The sequence below is a fragment of the Heptranchias perlo genome, chromosome 42 (assembly GCF_035084215.1).
Source record: "Heptranchias perlo isolate sHepPer1 chromosome 42, sHepPer1.hap1, whole genome shotgun sequence".
In the NCBI taxonomy this organism is placed as follows: Eukaryota; Metazoa; Chordata; class Chondrichthyes; order Hexanchiformes; family Hexanchidae; genus Heptranchias; species Heptranchias perlo.
In genome coordinates, this window is record NC_090366.1 from 5,220,406 (window position 1) to 5,239,795 (window position 19,390).

General features: G+C 46.1%; 1 non-coding gene across 1 annotated transcript; it reads left to right on the plus strand.

Moving 5' to 3' along the window:
• The first annotated feature begins 5,247 nt into the window (after positions 1-5,247).
• Positions 5,248-5,320, plus strand: trnak-cuu (transfer RNA lysine (anticodon CUU)). The gene has a single exon. It is a non-coding gene; the product is annotated as a tRNA-Lys (tRNA).
• Positions 5,321-19,390: the final 14,070 nt, after the last annotated feature.

Genomic DNA, 19,390 nt, shown 5'->3' on the forward strand with positions numbered 1-19,390 from the left:
TTGAGAAGGTGGTGGTGAGCCGCCTTCCTGAACCAATGCAGTCCGTGTGGTGAAGGTTCTCCCACAGACCTGCTAGGAAGGGAGTTCCAGGATTTTGACCCAGCGACGATGAAGGAACGGCGATATATTTGCAAGTCGGGATGGTGTGTGACTTGGAGGGGAACGTGCAGGTGGTGTTGTTCCCATGTACCTGCTGCTCTTGTCCTTCTAGGTGGCAGAGGTCGCGGGTTTGGGAGGTGCTGTCGAAGAAGCCTTGGCGAGTTGCTGCAGTGCATCCTGTGGATGGTACACACTGCAGCCACTGTGCGCCGGTGGTGAAGGGAGTGAATGTTTAGGGTGGTGGATGGGGTGCCAATCAAGCGGGCTGCTTTGTCCTGGATGGTGTCGAGCTTCTTGAGTGTTGTTGGAGCTGCACTCATCCAGGCAAGTGGAGAGTATTCCATCACACTCCTGACTTGTGCCTTGTAGATTGTGGAAGTTTCTTTTCCCTGGCGCTCGGTGAGATTTCAGAAATTGGATAAGACCCAGACCTCCCCCAACCTCATCACTGACACTCCATCAGATACAATGCGGCCACACTCTGCTTCAGTGAGATGAAAGCCGAGGGCAATTTCACGGTCGAGTGAAAGGGAAAAGCGTAGAGCAGCAGAAAGAAAGTGTACTTTAGGCACTACAGATATAGTGAAAACTAGAAGGTGTAAGGCGATTAACCCAGCATCAAAACTGAAGGTCAGGCGAGGGCGTGTGGCCCAACTAAGAGTTCGATATACAAATACACGGAGGAAAAGGAATGAATTAAATGAACTACAGGTTCAAATTCCAATTGGAAGGTGTGACATGATAGCTATTACTGAGACATGGCTGCAGGATGGTCAGGATTGGGAACTAAATATACTGGGTTATAAGGTCTACAGGAGAGATAGGGAAAATGGAAGAGGGAGAGGAGTAGCCTTAGTGATTAGAGATGAAATCACTTCAATGATAAAAGAGGATATAACGAGAGGTAAGCAGCCAATAGAGACCCTTATGGGTTGAATTGAGAAATAGGAAAGGATCTAAAACTATAGTGGGAGTTGTGTATAGGACCCCTGGCAGCAGCTCTGAAGTGCAAGATTGTAGTAATGCAGAGATTAGACAAGCGTGTAACAAAGGCATAGTAGTCTTAATGGGGGACTGTAACCTTCACATAGATTGGGAAAAGCAGACTGGCAACTGTCAGAAAGGTAGTGAATTTCTTGAGTGTGTCCGGGATAGTTTTCTACAGCAGTATGTCCGAGAGGCAACAAGGGGGCAAGCCATACTAGATTTAGTAATGAGCAATGAACCAGATTTAGTTAACAGCTTAACTGTGCGTGAACATCTATCCAATAGTGATCATAACATGATCGAGTTCAATGTAGTGTTTGAAAGGGAAAAAAGTGAGTCAGCTGCTAAGATTCTAGACTTGGGTAAGGCCGACTTTAATGGGATGAGACAGAGACTGTCCACAGTCAACTGGGCATATCTGTTAATGGGTAAAACGACTGATGATCAGTGGGAAACGTTTAAAGAAACATTTAACGTGATAGAGAATCGGTTTATACCCCTGATGGACAAGAACTCTACTTGCCAAAAAAACAGCCATGGACAACTAAAGAGGTAAGGGACAGTATAAGACAAAAGGAAAGGGCATACAAAAAGGCAAAAAATCGCACAGATCCTGGCGAATGGGAAAGATACAAAGATCAACAAAGGGTCACAAAACAGATAGTAAGAGCTACAAAAAGAGAGTATGAAAAGAAACTTGCAAGGGATATCAAAACCAATACGAAGAACTTTTATAGTTATATTAGGAAAAAGAGGGTGGTCAGGAGCAGTGTTGGCCCCTTAAAAACTGAAAGTGGGGATATTGTCATTGAATAATTACTTTGCGTCAGTATTTACAGTAGAAAAAGAGGATAGCATGCCGGAAATCCCAAGAAAAGTAATATTGAATCGGGGACGGAGACTCGATAAAATTAACATAAGTAAAGCAACAGTAATGAAGAAAATAATAGCACTAAAGAGTGACAAATCTCAAGGACCAGATGGTTTCCATCCCAGGGTTTTAAAGGAAGTTGGTGAGCACATTGCAGATGCCCTAACTATAATCTTTCAAAGTTCTCTAGATTCAGGAACTGTCCCTCGAGATTGGAAAATTGCACATGTCACTCCGCTTTTTAAGAAAGGGGAGAGAGGGAAACCAGGGAATTATAGACCAGTTAGCCTAACATCTCTTATGGAGAAATTGCTGGAGTCTATCATTAAGGAGAGGGTGACTGGACACCTCGAGAATTTTCAGTTAATCAGGGAGAGCCAGCATGGATTTATGAAAGGTAGGTCGTGCCTGACAAACCTGATTGAATTTTTTGAAGAGGTGACTAAAGTAGTGGACAGGGGAATGTCAATGTATGTTATTTATATGGACTTCCAGAAGGCATTTGATAAGGTCCCACATGAGAGACTGTTAGCTAAGTTAGAAGCCCATGGAATCGAGGGAAAAGTACGGACTTGGTTAGGAAATTGGCTGAGCGAAAGGCGACAGAGAGTAGGGATAATGGGTAGGTACTCACATTGGCAGAATGTGACGAGTGGAGTCCCGCAGGGCCTCAATTATTCACAATATTTATTAACAACTTAGATGAAGGCAGAGAAAGTCTCATATCTAAGTTTGCCAATGACAGAATGATTGGTGGCATTGTAAGCAGTGCAGATGAAAACATAAAATTACAAAGGGATATTGATAGATTAGATGAATGGGCAAAACTTTGGCAAATGGAATTCGATGGACAGAACAGGGTACTTTCCAAACGGTAAAAAGTTAAAAACAGTGGATGTCCAAAGGGACTTCGGGGTTCAGGTACATCGATCATTGAGGTGTCATGAACAGGTGCAGAAAATAATCAATAAGGCTAATGGAATGCTGGCCTTTATATCTGGAGGACTGGAGTACAAGGGGGCAGAAGTTATGCTGCAGCTATACAAAACTCTGGTTAGACCGCACCTGGAGTACTGCGAGCAGTTCTGGGCACCGCACCTTCGGAAGGACATATTGGCCTTGGAGGGTGTGCAGCGTAGGTTTACTAGAATGATACCCGGACTTCAAGGGTTCAGTTACGAGGAGAGATTACACAAATTGGAGTTGTATTCTCTCGAGTTTAGAAGGTTAAGGGGTGATCTGATCGAAGTTTATAAGATATTAAGCGGAACGGATAGGGTGGATAGAGAGAAACTATTTCCGCTGGTTGGGGATTCTAGAAGTAGGGGGCACAGTCTAAAAATTAGAGCCAGACCTTTCAGGAGTGTGATTAGAAAACATTTCTACACACAAAGGGTGGTAGAAGTTTGGAACTTTCTTCTGCAAACGGCAATTGATACTAGCTCAATTGCTAAATTTAAATCTGAGATAGATAGCTTTTTGGCAATCAAAGGTATTAAGGGATATGGGCCAAAGGCAGGTCTATGGAGTTCGATCACAGATCAGCCATGATCTTATCAAATGGCGGAGCAGGTACGAGGGGCTGAATGGCCTACTCCTGTTCCTATATTGTTTGGATAAGAAGAGTCTAAACGGGTTAGAGGAGCAAAGGGATCTCGGGGTAGAGATACACAAATCACTAAAAGTAGTTACACAGGTTAATAAGGCAATAAGAAAAGGTAAACCAAGCACTGGGTTTCATTTCTAGGGGGATAGAATTGAAAAGCAGAGAAGTTATATTAAACTTAGTTGGACCACATTTGGAGTATTGTGCACAGTTCTGGTCTCCATATTATAGAAAGGGTGTAGAGGCATTGGAGAGGGTGCAAAAAATATTTCCTAGGATGATACCAGAACTGAAAGGATCCATTTATCAGGAAAGACTAAACAGGCAGGCGCTCTTTTTTTCTGGAACAGAGAAGGCTGAGGGGTGACCTGATAGAGGTCTTTAAGATAATGATAGGAGTTTGATAGAGTAAACGTAGAGAAAATGTTTCCACTTATGGGGGAGACCAGAACTAGAGCGCATAAATATAAAATAGTCGCTAATAAATCCAATAGGCATTTCAGGAGAAACTTCTTTACAGAAACAGTGGTAAGAATGTGGAACTCACTACCACAAGGCGTAGTTGAGGCAAACAGCATAGATGCATTGAAGGGGAAGCTCGATAAGCATATTCGGGGGAAAGGAATAGAAGGATATGGTGATAGGGTGAGATGAAATAGTGGGGAAGAAGCTCGTGTGGAGATAAACGCCGGCAGACTCCAGCTCGGCCGAATGCTCTGTTTCTGTGCTGTGGTTTCGGCGCAACTCGAGAAGTGAGTGAGAGAGGGAGGAGTAATGTTGGCAATGGGATGATGGGAGAATCTGGCCATGAACCTGGTTGAAAGTGGCCAACCACAAGATAATGTTAAGATATCATCAGCAGAACACGAACCTAAACTGAGCTCCGAGATCGAGTGTTGGAACATTTCTGGTTCAGTCCTGTGTTTCTTCAGTGTTTGGTTGTTCTGTGTCTCCCTCATTTTCACGGACAGAATCAGAGTGGAAATTATTCGCTCCTGACCAGCGTATCTCGGGTCACTGGTTTGATTCCTCACTGACTCAAAGGTTTTTAACAACAAAACTTCAGCTTTCTTCTCTCAGTAATATTTTAAACGAAATGTTTATCATGAAAAGCACGAAGAACATTTTAAAAAGAAAGAAAGAAATCCTGAGCAAAATGGATTGTAATGTTGAGAGGTATAAAGAGTGAGAGGTCTGAGTTTTATTATCGAGCAATGAGTGGAATCCATCCCTCTGTCTGGGGACTCAATCTTAAAATTGGAGCGAAATCATTCATTGAAGAAAACAGTGAGCACTTCAGCGCACAAAGAACGGCAGAAATTTGGAACTCTCTCCGCCAAATGCCGTGGATTCTGAGTCAGTTCAAATTTTCAAGACACATATTCATAGATTTTTAAAAAAAATTACCAAGGGATCTGTGTCCAAGACGGGGAAATAGAGTTGAGGTACAGGTCACAAACAATCTAACTCAATGGCGCAGCAGGTTCGAGGGGCTGAATGGTCTTCTCCTGTCCCTGTGTTCCTGCAATGCTCAGCACACGGCTGGATGACAGGGAAAGGCATCAGACTGACACCCAGACTGAAAATCGAAGGAGATCCCCGAGGATTGTCGGCCAAACTGAGCCTCTGAAGCAAAGCCAACAGCTGCCTCTCTCCCAGTACATTCAGATTGGGTTCGGAGAAGACCCGGCGAGTTCAGTCGGTCGAACATGAGACTCTTAATCTCAGGGTCGTGGGTTCGAGTCCCACGTTGGGCGGTTTGTGTTTTATTTCTCACAAACAGCTCCAGGTGCAAACTCTAATCAATTGTTAAAATCCAGTTCCATCATCGAACACTCCACTGAGCTGTGGGAAGAAAAATCATGAGCACGATCAAACATCCAGGTCCTTCCCGATTCTCACCATCCATTCCCTGCCCGTGGGTTATAACCCTCCAGGTTATCTCGTCAATTCAGGTTCATTTTTTGCTGTTGTTAAATATGGTGATATTTAGAAAATGTTCTGTTCAGAAAATGACAATTCTGAATCCATTGGTCTCTCTGATCCCTCCCGACCTCCCCTTACCCTCTGATTCTCCCTGAGTTCCTGATCTTCTCTCTTACACTTTGTCTCTTTCCTTCTCCGATAGCCTCAGGGAGTCCATTATCCTCTTGGATACCTTGTCAGCGCCCCTCACACTCCCTGATACCCTCTGACACCCCTTCCCCTCTCTGAGCCCCCTCACACTCTCTGATACCCTCTGACACTCCCCTCCCCTCGCTGAGATCCCCTGACACTCTCTGATACCCTCTGACACTCTCTTACCCTCTCTGACATCCCCTGACACGCTCTGATACCCTCTGACACTCCCTTCCCCTCTCTGAGCCCCCTCACACTCTCTGATACACTCTGACACTCCCCTCCCCTCTCTGAGATCCCCTTACACTCTCTGATACTCTCTGACACTCCCCTCCCCTCTCTGAGATCCCCTTACACTCTCTGATACCCTCTGACACTCTCTTCCACTCTCTGAGATCCCCTTACACTCTCTGATACTCTCTGACACTCCCCTCCCCTCTCTGAGATCCCCTTACACTCTGATACCCTCTGACACTCTCTTCCCCTCTCTGAGATCCCCTCACTCTCTCTGATACCCTCTGACACTCCCTTCCACTCTCTGAGATCCCCTTACTCTCTCTGATACCATCTGACACCCCCTCCCCTCTCTGAGATCCCCTTTAACTCTCTGATACCTTCTGACACTCCCGTCCCCTCTCTGAGATCCCCTTACACTCTCTGATACCCTCTGACACTCCCTTCCCCTCTCTGAGCCCCTTCACACTCTCTGATCCCCTCTGACACTCCCTTCCCCTCTCTGGGATCCCCTTACACTCTCTGATACCCTCTGACACTCCCTTCCCCTCTCTGAGCCCCTTCACACTCTCTGATCCCCTATGACACTCCCTTCCCCTCTCTGGGATCCCCTTACACTCTCTGATACCCTCTGACATTCTCTTCCCCTCTCTGACATCGCCTCACACTCTCTCATACCCTCTGACACCCCTTCCCCTCTCTGGGATCCCGTTACACTCTCTGATACCCTCTGACACCCCTTCCCATCTCTGAGATCCCCTCACACTCTCTGATACCCTCTGACACTCTCTTCCCCTCTCTGAGATCCCCTTACACGCTCTGACAACCTCTGACACTCCCTTCCCCTCTCTGAGATCCCCTCACACTCTCTGATACCCTCTGACACTCCCGTCCTCTCTCTGAGATCCCCTCTCTCTCTCTGATACCCTCTGACACTCCCTTCCCCTCTCTGAGATCCCCTCACTCTCTCTGATACCCTCTGACACTCCCTTCCCCTCTCTGAGATCCCCTCACACTCTCTGATACCCTCTGACACCCCTTCCCCTCTCTGAGCCCCCTTCCCCTCTCTGAGATCCCCTTACACTCTCTGATAGCCTCTGACACTCCCGTCCTCTCTCTGAGATCCCCTTACACTCTCTGATACCCTCTGACACTCCTTTCCTCTCCCTGAGATCTCCTTACACTCTCTGATACCCTCTGACACCCCTTCCCCTCTCAGAGATCCCTTTACACTCTCTGATACCCCCTGACACCCCTTCCCCTCTCTGAGATCCCCTTGCCCTACTCCGGATCTCCTTTAGACTCCCTAATACATCCTTCGAAGATTTACAGGTCTGTCCTTCAATCTCGGATTTCGGCAGCTCTCTCTGTTGGGAGAATCCAGAATGAGGGGGCTTAATCTTCGAAGTAGAGTGAAACCACTCAGACGATAAATCAGGAAGCACTTTATCACAGAAAGTGCAGTAGAAATCTGGAACTCTCTTCAACAAAAAACTGTAGATGTTGGGTAAATTCATACTTTCAAGACTGAGATCGATAGGCCTTTCCCCGAGAGGGTATCAAGGGATCTGTGTCACAGGCGGGTAAATAGAATTGATGTACAGACCACCCCTGATCTAATTAAATGGAACCGCAGGTTCGAGGGGCTGGATAATCTTCTCCTGTCTCTTTGTTCCCAAATTTCTCAGCGCGGGGCTCGATGGCCAGTTTTTTTCCATCAAGTCTTAAATCCAATAAGGGTTCAGAAAACCCATTAATCTCCTTCTTGCCCAATGCAAAAGCGATGGACTCAGAAGACAAAGAGCAAGAAAGCCACATTTCAATCTCCAGTCAGATATTTCAGTGCTGAAAATTTGTCCGTGTGGTAATATGGCCGAGCAGTTTAAAGCACGATATTTAGGTTATATTTGTCTGCGGAGGCGAGAGTCCGAATCCCAGCATTTTTGGCAATGCTTATTTTAATCTATTCCACTATTGGTGTTGCCATGTGGTTCCTTCGACATGTGGTTCCAATAGCACATGAGACGTTTAAAGCAGCACTTTATTAGCAGGAGGGAGGCTGTGGTTTTGGAGTCACAAGCTTTGATTTTGATCCATCGACAAATTGTGGGATTGAACTGGAGCTTTAAACCAGCCCCTCAGGCCACTCAGACACCATACTTCCCATCGTGCACATCAGGGGCCAGTTTTACAGGAATAGAATTACCGCAAGCCAGAAAAGTACCTCCGAAGCACCAATGCTCGGACGGCATTGATGTGGTCGACATGGATTTTAGCAAGGCTTTTGACAAGGTCCTGCATGGCAGACTGGTCAGAAAAGTGAAAGCCCATGGGATCCAAGGGAAAGTGGCAAGTTGGATCCAAAATTGGCTCAGTGGCAGGAATCAAAGCGGAATGGTCGACGGGTGTTTTTGTGACTGGAATTCTGTTTCCAGTGGGGTTCCACAGGGCTCAGTACTACGTCCCTTGCTTTTTGTGGTATATTTCAATGATTTAGACTTAAATGTAGGGAACGTGATTAAGAAGTTTGCAGATGATACAAAAATTGGCCGTGGGGTTGATAGTGAGTACGGAAGCTGTGGTCTGCAGGAAGATATCAATGTGGGATGGAAAAGTTGCAAATGGAATTCAATCTGGAGAAGTGTGAGGTAATGCTTTTGGGCCGGACAAACAAGGCAAGGGAATACACAATAAATGGGAGGATACTGAGAGGTGCAGAAGAAATGAGGGACCTTGGAGTGCATGTCCACAGATCCCTGAAGGTAGCAGGACAGGTCGATAAGGTGGTTAAAAAGACATATGGGATACTTTCCTTTATTAGCCGAGGCATAGAATATAAGAGCAGGGAGGTTATGCTGGAACTGTGTAAAACACGATTGAGTGCTGTGTGCAGTTCTGGTCACCACATTACAGGAAAGATGTGATTGGACGAGAGAGGGTGCAGAGGAGATTTATGAGGATGTTGGCAGGTCTGAAGAATTTTAGCTCTGAGGAATGATTGGATCGGCTTGAACAGGAGAGGCGGAGGGGAGATTTAATTGAGGTGTATAAAACTATGAGGGGCAGAGATAGAGTGGATAGGAAGGACCTATTTCCCTTAGCAGAGAGGTCAATAACTGGGGGGAGGGGGGCATATATTTAAGATGATTGGTAGAAGGATTAGAGGGGAGCTGAGGAGATGGATTCAGCTCAGTGATCGATAATGAAACTCACACGTCCTGCTCATATTACATTCCAACCATTCACATCCATCTGGCTCAGTATTTATTTCTCTGCATCATATTCTGTTCGTGTTTCTCCTGATCATAGTAGGTACACAACAGCAGGAGGCCTTTCAGCCCATTGTGCCTGTGCTGGGCCTTTGAAAGAGCTATCCAATTAGGCACATTCCCATCCTCTTTCCCCGTAGCCCTGTAAATGTTTCCCTTGAAGTATTTATCCAATTTCCTGTTGGAAGTTACGATTGAATTTGCCTCCAATGTCCTTTCAGTCAATGCATTCCAGAACACTACAAACCGTTGCATAAAAAGTTTCCTGCTGTTGCCTCTGGCTCTTTTGCCGATCACCTTATTTCCGTGTCCTCCAGTTACCGAGACTTCTGCCAATCAGAACAGTTTATCTTTATTTATTTTCTCGAAACCCTTCATGATTTTGAACACCTCTATCAAATCTCTCCTTAACCTTCTCTGTTCTAAGGAGAACAACCCCAGCTTATCCAGTCTCTCCACATAACTCAAGTCCCTCATCCCTGGGACCATTCCAGTAAATCTCCTCTGCACCCTCTCTAAGGCCTTGAGATCCTTCCTAAAGTGCAGTGCCCAGAATTGAACACAATACTCCAACTGAGGCCTAACCAGTGTTTTATAAAGGTTTATCATAACTTCCTTGCTTTTGTACTCTATGCCTCTGTTAATAAAGCCCAGGATCCCATATTCTTCTTCAACAGCCTTCTCAACTTTCAAATATTTGTGTGCATCAGAACAGAAGAAATAGGAGCAGGAGGAGGCCAATCGGCCCCTTGAGCCTGCTCCGCCATTAAATAAGATCATGGCTGATCTGATCCTAACCTCAAATTTAAATTCATGTCCAATTTCCTGCCCGCTCCCCATAACCCCTAATTCCCTTTACTTCCAGGAAACTGTCTATTTCTGTTTTAAATTTATTTAATGATGTAGCTTCCACAGCTTCCTGGGGCAGCAAATTCCACAGACCTACCACCCTCTGAGTGAAGAAGTTTCTCCTCATTTCAGTTTTGAAAGTGCAGCCCCTTATTCTAAGATTATGCCCCCTCGTTCCAGTTTCACCCATCCTTTGAAACATCCTAACCGCATCCACCTGATCAAGCCCCTTCATAACCTTATATGTTTCAATAAGATCGCCTCTCATTCTTCTGAACTCCAATGATAGAGTCCCAATCTACTCAACCTCTCCTCATATGTCCACCCCCTCATCCCCGGGATTAACCGAGTGAACCTTCTTTGTACTGCCTCCAGAGCAAGTATTTTCTTAAGTCTGGACACCAAAACTGTATGCAGTATTCCAGGTGCGGTCTCACCAATACCTTATATAACTGCAGCAATACCTCCCTGTTTTTGTATTCTATCCCCCTAGCAATAAAAGCCAACATTCCGTTGGCCTTCTTGATCACCTGCTGCAACTGCACACTAACTTTTTGATTTTCTTGCACTCGGACCCCCAGAACCCCTTTGGACTGCAGTACTTTCCAGTTTCTTGCCATTAAGATAATAACTTGCTCTCTGATTTTTCCCGCCAAGGTGCATAACCTCACATTTTCCAATATTGTATTGCATCTGCCAATTCTCCGCCCACTCACCCAGCCAGTCTATGTACCCTTGTCGTTTTTTTATGTCCTCCTCACTCTCTAATTTCCCTCCCATCTTTGTATCATCTACAAATCATCGACATATACCCCCAGTTCTCTCTGTTCCTGCACCCCCTTTAAAATTGTACCATTTAGTTTATATTGCCTCTCCTCATTCTTCCTACCAAAATGCATCACTTCACACCTCTCTGCATTAACTTTCATCTGCCATGTGTCTGCCCATTTCACCATTCTGTCTCTGTCCTCCTGAAGTCTGTTACTATCATCCTCATTGTTTGCTACATTTCCAAGTTTTGTGCCATCCACAAACTTTGATATTATACTCTGTGCCCAAGTCGAGATCATTAATATGTATCAAAAAGACCAGTGGTCCTAACACTGACCACTGGGGGACACCACTGTATACTTCCCTCCAGTCTGAAAAACAACCGTTCACCACGACTCTCTGCTTTCTGTCCTTAAGCCTATTTCGTATCCACACTGCCACTGTCCCTTTAATTCCATGGGCTTTAATTTTTCTAACTAATCTATTATGTGGTACTTTGTCAAATGCCTTTTGAAAGTCCATATGCACAACATCAACCGCACTCCCCTATCGATCTCAGTCTTGAATATACTCAACGACTGAGCATCCACAGCCCTCTGGGGTAGAGAATTCCAAAGATTCACAGCCCTCTGAGTGGGATATGAATGGCATGTTGGCCTTTATTGCAAGGGGGTTGGAGTCTAAGAGTAAGGAAGTCTTACTACAATTGTACAGGGCTTTAGTGAGACCTCACCTGGAGTACTGTGTGCAGTTTTGGTCTCCTTATCTGAGAAAGGACATACTTGGCTTCGAGGCGGTGCAATGATGGTTCACTAGATTGATTCCTCGGATGAGAGGGTTGTCCTTTGAGGAGAGATTGAGTAAAATGGGCTTATACTCTCTGGAATTTAGAAAAATGAGAGGTGATCTCATTGAAAAATATAAAGTTCCGCGAGGGCTTGACAGGGTAGATGCTGAGAGGTTGTTTCCCCTGGCTGGAGAGTCCAGATCTAGGGGGCATAGTATCAGGATAAGGGGTCGGTCATTTAAGACTGAGATGAGGAGGAATTTCTTAACACAGAGGGTTGTGAATCTTTGGAATTATCGACCCCAGAGGACTGTGGATGCTCAGTCGTTGAATATGTTCAAGGCTGAGATAGATTTTTGGACTCCAGGGGAATCAAGGGATATAGGGATCAGGCGGAAAGTGGAGTTGAGGTCGAAAATCAGCCATGATCAGATTGAATGGCGGAGCAGGCTCGAGAGATCGTATGGCCGACTCCTGCTCCTATTTCTAATGTTCGTATATTCTTATGTTCTAGGACACCCAGTGGCATTGATAAACACACCTGACCTATCAGAGCGCTCGGTAAACATATTGGGACATATCAGAGGGATGGTATACATATTGGAACTTCTGAATGGGGTGACCAAACACAGTGGAACCAATCAGGGGAATTGAGAAACACACTGGGAGCTCGCAGAGTGATCGATAAGCTCAGAGGGACCGATCGCACCTTTTAATAAACACCCTGGGATCTATCGAAGGTTGCAAAATCACACTGGGACCTCTCAGATGAATTGATAAACACACTGGGACCTATCAGAGGGACGGGTAAATACACTGGGACATTTTGGAGGGTTGTTAAAGCTTATTGGGACTTGCCCAAGTAATGGTTCAACTCACTGGGACCTAACAGATTGCTAGATAAACATACAGGTGCCTATCAGCATTGATAAACACACTGGGACCTATCAGAGGGATTGATAAACACACTGGGACCTATCAGAGGGATTGATACACACATGGGACTTTTCACAATGATTGATAAACACACTGTGAACAATCAGAGAGATTGACAAATATTCTGGGAACTATCAGGGGGATTGATAAACACACTGGGACCCATCAGAGGGATTGAAAAGCTCACGGGGACCAATCAGGGGAACTGAAAAATACAATAGGTCCTATCATGGATTGTTTCACCCGGTCCGGATGGGACGCATCCTCGGTTGCTGAGGGAAATTAGGGTGGAAATTGCAGAGGTACTGGCCATAATCTTCCAAACATCCGTAGATGCGGGGGTGGTGCCAGAGGACTGGAGAATTGCAAATGTTATACCCTTGTTCAAAAAGGATGTAAGGATAAACCCAGCAACTATAGGCCAGTCAATTTATCTCGGTGGTGGGGAAACTTTTAGAAATGATAATCCAGGACAAAATGAACAGTCACTTGGACAAATGTGGATTAATTAAGGAAAGCCAGCACGGATTTGTTGAAGGCAAATCGTGTTTAACCAATTTAATTCAGTTTTTTGATGAGGTAACAGAGAGTGTTGATGAGGGCAATACGGTTGATGTTGTATACGGACTTTCAAAAGGCATTTGATAAAGTGCCACAAAATCGGCCTGTCAATAAAATTGAAGCCCATGGAATAAAAGGGGCAGTGGCAGCATGGAAACAAAATTTGCTAAGTGACAGGAAACAGATTAGTGGTGAACAGTTGTTTGTCAGACTGGAGGGAGGTGTGCAGTGGTGTTCCACAGGGCTCGGTGCTGGGACCACTGCTCTTCTTGATATGTATTAATGACTTGGATTTGGGTGTCCAGGGCACAATTTCAAAATTTGCAGATGACACGAAACTTGGAAGTGTAGTGAACAGTGAGGAGGATAGTGTTAGACTTCAAGAGGACATAGACAGGCTGGTGGAATGGGCGGACACATGGCGAAGTGATGCATTTTGGCAGTAAAAATTAGGAGAGGCAATATAAACTAAATGGTGCAATTCTAAAATGGGTGCAGGAACAGAGACATCTGGGTGTACAAATCTTTGATGGTGGCAGGACAGGTTCAGAAGGCTGTTACAAAAGCAGACTGGATCCTCGGCTTTATAAATAGAGGCATAGAGTTATGATGAACCTTTATAAAACACTGTTACGGCCACAACTGGAGTATTGTTTCCAGTTCTGGGCACCGCACTTTCGGAAGGATGTGAAGGCCTGAGAGAGGGTGCAGAAATGATTTACTAGAATGGTTCCAGGGATGAGGGACTTCAGTTACGTGGATAGACTGGAAAAGCTGGGATTGTTCTCCTTGGAGCAGAGAAGGTTGAGAGGAGATTTGACAGAAATGTTCAAAATAATGAAGGGTTTAGATAAAATAAATAAAGAGAGACTATTCCCATTGGCAGATGGTTCAAGAACCAGAGAACAGAGATTTAAGGTGAGTGGCAAAAGAACCAAAGGCGACATGAGGAAAAAATTTTCATTCAGCGAGTAGTTATGATCTGGAGTGCGCTGACTGAAAGGGCGGTGGAGGCAGATTCAATCATGGCTTTCAAAAAGGAATTGGATAAATACTTGAAGGGAAAAAATTGAAGGGCTACGGGGAAAGAGCGGGGGAGTGAGACTAACTGGATTTCTCTTACAAAGAGCTGGCACAGGCTCGATGGGCTGAATGACCTCCTTCTGGGCTGTAACCACTCTATAATTCTATGGTTCAATGATAATCTCACTGAGACCTCTCAGACTGATTGATAAACACACTGGGACCTATCAGAGTGATTGATAAACACACAGGGACCTATCAGAGTGATTCATAAACACACTGGGACCTATCAGAGTGATTGATAAACACACTGGGACCTATCAGAGTGATTGATAAACACACTGGGAACTATCAGAGTGATTGATAAACACACTGGAACCTATCAGAGTGATTGATAAACACACTGGAACCCATCAGAGTGATTGATAAACACACTGGGACCTATCAGAGTGATTGATAAACACACTGGGACCTATCAGAGAGATTGATAAACACACTGGGACATATCAGAGAGTTTGATAAACACACAGGGAAAGAGAGGAACACTGGGACCTATCAAAGGGATGGTTAAACACAGTGGAACCTATCAGAGGGATGGTTAAACATACTGGGACGTTTCACAGAGATGCTGAAACATGTTGGGTTATTGTCAGTGTGGGTGAGATAAATACTTGACAGTGTTTCTGAGATCAGTATTGTGTGTGGGTTTGATATTGCGAGTGAAGGTGAGGTCAGTAAAATGACTCTGTTGGATATTGATAATATGGATGCGATCAGTGATGTGCCTGGGTTGGATATGTACAGTGTGGGTGAGATCAGTCATATATGGGGGTTGGATATTAGCAGTGCAGGTAATAGACTTATAGAATCATAGAAATTTACGGCACAGAAGGAGGCCATTCGGCCCATCGTGATTGTGCTGACCGATAAATGCTACCGTGCCTAATTCCACTTGCGAGCACTTCAGGTGCACATCCAGGTACTTTTTAAATGAGTTGAGGGTTTCTGCCTCTCCCACCCTCTCAGGCAGTGAGTTCCAGACCCCCACCACCCTCTGGGTGATTTATTTTTCCTCAGCTCCCATCTAATCCTTCGACCGATCACTTTAAATCTATTAACCCTGGATATTGAACTCTCTGCTATGGGAAATAGATCCTTCCTATCCACCCTATCCAGGCCCCTCAGAATTTTATACACCTCAATTAAATCACCCCTCAGCCTCCTCTGATCCAAAGAGAACAATCCCAGCCTATCCAATCTTTCCCCATAGCTAAAATTCTCCAGTCCTGGCAACATCCTCATAAATCTCCTCTGTCCCCTCTCCAGTGCAATCACATCTTTCCTGTAATGTGGTGACCAGAACTGTACGCAATACTCAAGCTGTGGCCTAACTAGTGTTTTATACAGTTCCAGCATAACCTCCCTGCTCTTAGATTCTATGCCTCGGCTAATAAAGGAAAGCATTCCATATGCCTTCTTAACCACCTTATCGATCTGCACTGCGACCTTCAGGGATCTGTGGACATGCACTCCAAGGTCCCTCATTTCCTCTACACCTTTCAGTATCCTCCCATTTATTGTGTATTCCCTTGTCTTGTTTGCCCTCCCCAAATGCATTACCTCACACTTCTCTGGATTGAATTCCATTTGCCACTTTTCTGCCCATCTGACCAGTCCATTGATATCTTCCTGCAGTCTACAGCTTTCCTCCTCACTATCAATCACACAGCCAATTTTTGTATCATCTACAAAATTGTTTATCATGCCCCCTACATTCAAGTCCAAATCATTAATATATATCACAAAAAGCAATGGACCTGGTAAAGAGCCCTGCGGAACCCCACTGGAAGCAGCCTTCCAGTCACAAAAACACCTGTCGACCATCACCCTTTACTCCCTTTGAGCCAATTTGGGATCCAATTTGCTGCTTTCCCTTTGATCCCATGGGCTTTTACTTTTTTGACCAGTCTGCCATGTGGGACCTTGTAAAAAGACTTGCTAAAATCCATGTACAATATCCATCCCTGGGTATGTCCTGTCCCACCGGCAGGACAGACCCACCAGAGGTCGCGGTACAGTGATATACAGTCAGGAGGGCGTGGCCCTGGGATTCCTCAACATTGACTCTGGACCCCATGAAATCTCATGGCATCAGGTCAAACATGGGCAAGGAAACCTCCTGCTGATTACCAACTACCGTCCTCCCTCAGCTGATGAATCAGTCCTCCTCCATGTTGAACACCACTTGGAGGAAGCACTGAGGGTAGCAAGGGCACAAAATGTACTCTGGGTGGGGGACTTCAATGTCCATCACCAAGAGTGGCTCGGTAGCACCACTACTGACCGAGCTGGCCGAGTCCTGAAGGATATAGCTGCAAGACTGGGCCTGCGGCAGGTGGTGAGCGAACCAAAACCAGGGAAAAACTTACTTGACCTCGTCCTCACCAATCTACCTGTCGCAAATGCATCTGTCCATGACAGTATTGGAAGGAGTGACCACCGCACAGTCCTCGTGGAGATGAAATCCCGTCTTCGCACTGAGGACACCATCCAACGTGTTGTGTGGCACTACCACCGTGCTAAATGGGATAGATTCAGAACAGATCTAGCAGCTCAAAACTGGGCATCCATGAGGCGCTGTGGGCCATCAGCAGCAGCAGAATTGTATTCCACCACAATCTGTAACCTCATGGCCCGGCATATTCCTCACTCTACCATTACCAACAAGTCAGGGGATCAACCCTGGTTCAATGAGGAGTGTAGAAGAGCATGCCAGGAGCAGCACCAGGCGTACCTAAAAATGAGGTGCCGACCTGGTGAAGGCACAACTCAGGACTACATGCATGCTAAACAGCGGAAGCAACATGTTATAGACAGAGCTAAGCGATTCCACAACCAACGGATCAGATCAAAGCTCTGCAGTCCTGCCACATCCAGTCGTGAATGGTGGTGGACAATTAAACAACTAACGGGAGGAGGAGGCTCTGCAAACATCCCCATTCTCAATGATGGCGGAGTCCAGCACGTGAGTGCAAAAGACAAGGCTGAAGCGTTTGCAACCATCTTCAGCCAGAAGTGCCGAGTGGATAATCCATCTCAGCCTCCTCCCGATATCCCCACCATCACGGAAGCCAGTCTTTGGCCAATTCGATTCACTCCACGTGATATGAAGAAATGGCTGAGTGCACTGGACACAGCAAAGGCTATGGGCCCTGACAACATCCCAGCTGTCGTGCTGAAGACTTGTGCCCCAGAACGAGCTGCGCCTCTAGCCAAGCTGTTCCAGTACAGCTACAACACTGGCATCCACCCGACAATGTGGAAAATTGCCCAGGTATGTCCTGTCCACAAAAAGCAGGACAAATCCAATCCGGCCAATTACCGCCCCATCAGTCCACTCTCAATCATCAGCAAAGTGATGGAAGGTGTCGTCGACAGTGCTATCAAGCGGCACTTACTCACCAATAACCTGCTCACCGATGCTCAGTTTGGGTTCCGCCAGGACCACTCGGCTCCAGACCTCATTACAGCCTTGGTCCACACATGGACAAAAGAGCTGAATTCCAAAAGTGAGGTGAGAGTGTCTGCCCTTGAGATCAAGGCAGCATTTGACCGAGTGTGGCACCAAGGAGCCCGAGTAAAATTGAAGTCACTGGGAATCAGGGGGAAAACTCTCCAGTGGCTGGAGTCATACCTAGCACAAAGGAAGATGGTAGTGCTTGTTGGAGGCTAATCATCTCAGCCCCAGGGCATTGCTGCAGGTGTTCCTCAGGGCAGTGTCCTAGGCCCAACCATCTTCAGCTGCTTCATCAATGACCTTCCCTCCATCATAAGGTCAGAAATGGGGATGTTCGCTGATGACTGCACAGTGTTCAGTTCCATTCGCAACCCCTCAGATAATGAAGCAGTCCGAGCCTGCATGCAGCAAGACCTGGACAACATCCAGGCTTGGGCTGATAAGTGGCAAGTAACATTCGCTCCAGATAAGTGCCAGGCAATGACCATCTCCAACAAGAGAGAGTCTAACCACCTCCCCATGACATTCAACGGCATTACCATCGCCGAATCCCCCACCATCAACATCCTGGGGGTCACCATTGACCAGAAACTTAACTGGACCAGCCATATAAATACTGTGGCTACGAGAGCAGGTCAGAGGCTGGGTATTCTGCGGCGAGTGACTCACCTCCTGACTCCCCAAAGCCTTTCCACCATCTCCAAGGCACAAGTCAGGAGTGTGATGGAATACTCTCCACTTGCCTGGATGAGTGCAGCTCCAACAACACTCAAGAAGCTCGACACCATCCAAGATAAAGTAGCCCGCTTGATTGGCACCCCATCCACCACCCTAAACATTCACTCACTTCACCACCGGCACACTGTGGCTGCAGTGTGCACCATCCACAGGATGCACTGCAGCAACTCGCCAAGGCTTTTTCGACAGCACCTCCCAAACCCGCGACCTCTACCACCTAGAAGGACAAGGGCAGCAGGCGCATGGGAACAACACCACCTGCACGTTCCCCTCCAAGTCACACACCATCCCGACTTGGAAATATATCGCCGTTCATTCATTGTCGCTGGGTCAAAATCCTGGAACTCCCTTCCTTACAGCACTGTGGGAGAACCGTCAGCACACGGACTGGAGCGGTTCAAGAAGGCGGCTCACCACCACCTTCTCGAGGGCAATTAGGGATGGGCAATAAATGCCGGCCTTGCCAGCGACGCCCAAATCCCGTGAGCGAATAAAAAAAAAGATAAAATGTGCTACCCTCATCGACCCTCCTTGTTACCTCCTCAAAAAATTCAATCAAGTTAGTCAGACACGACCTTCCCTTAACAAATCCATGTTGACTGTCTTTGATTAATCCGACCAATAGATGAGATCAGTTATGTGTCCGGGCTGGATATTGACAGTGCAGTAGAGGTCAGTGATGGGTCTGTGTTGGATATTGACAGTGCAGGTGAGGTCAGTGATGGGTCTGTGTTGGATATTGACTGTGTAGGTGAGGTCAGTGATGGGTCTGGATTGGATATTGACAGTGTAGGTGGGGTCAGTGATGGGTCTGGATTGGATATTGACAGTGTAGTTGAGGACAGTGATGTGTCTGTGTTGGATATTGACAGTATTGGTGAGGTCAGTGATTTGTCCGTGTTGGATATTGACAGTGTCGGTGAGGTCAGTGATGTGTCTGTGTTGGATATTGACAGTTTCGGTGAGGTCAGTGATGTGTCCGGGCTGGATATTGACAGTGTAGGTGAGGTCAGTGATGTGTGTG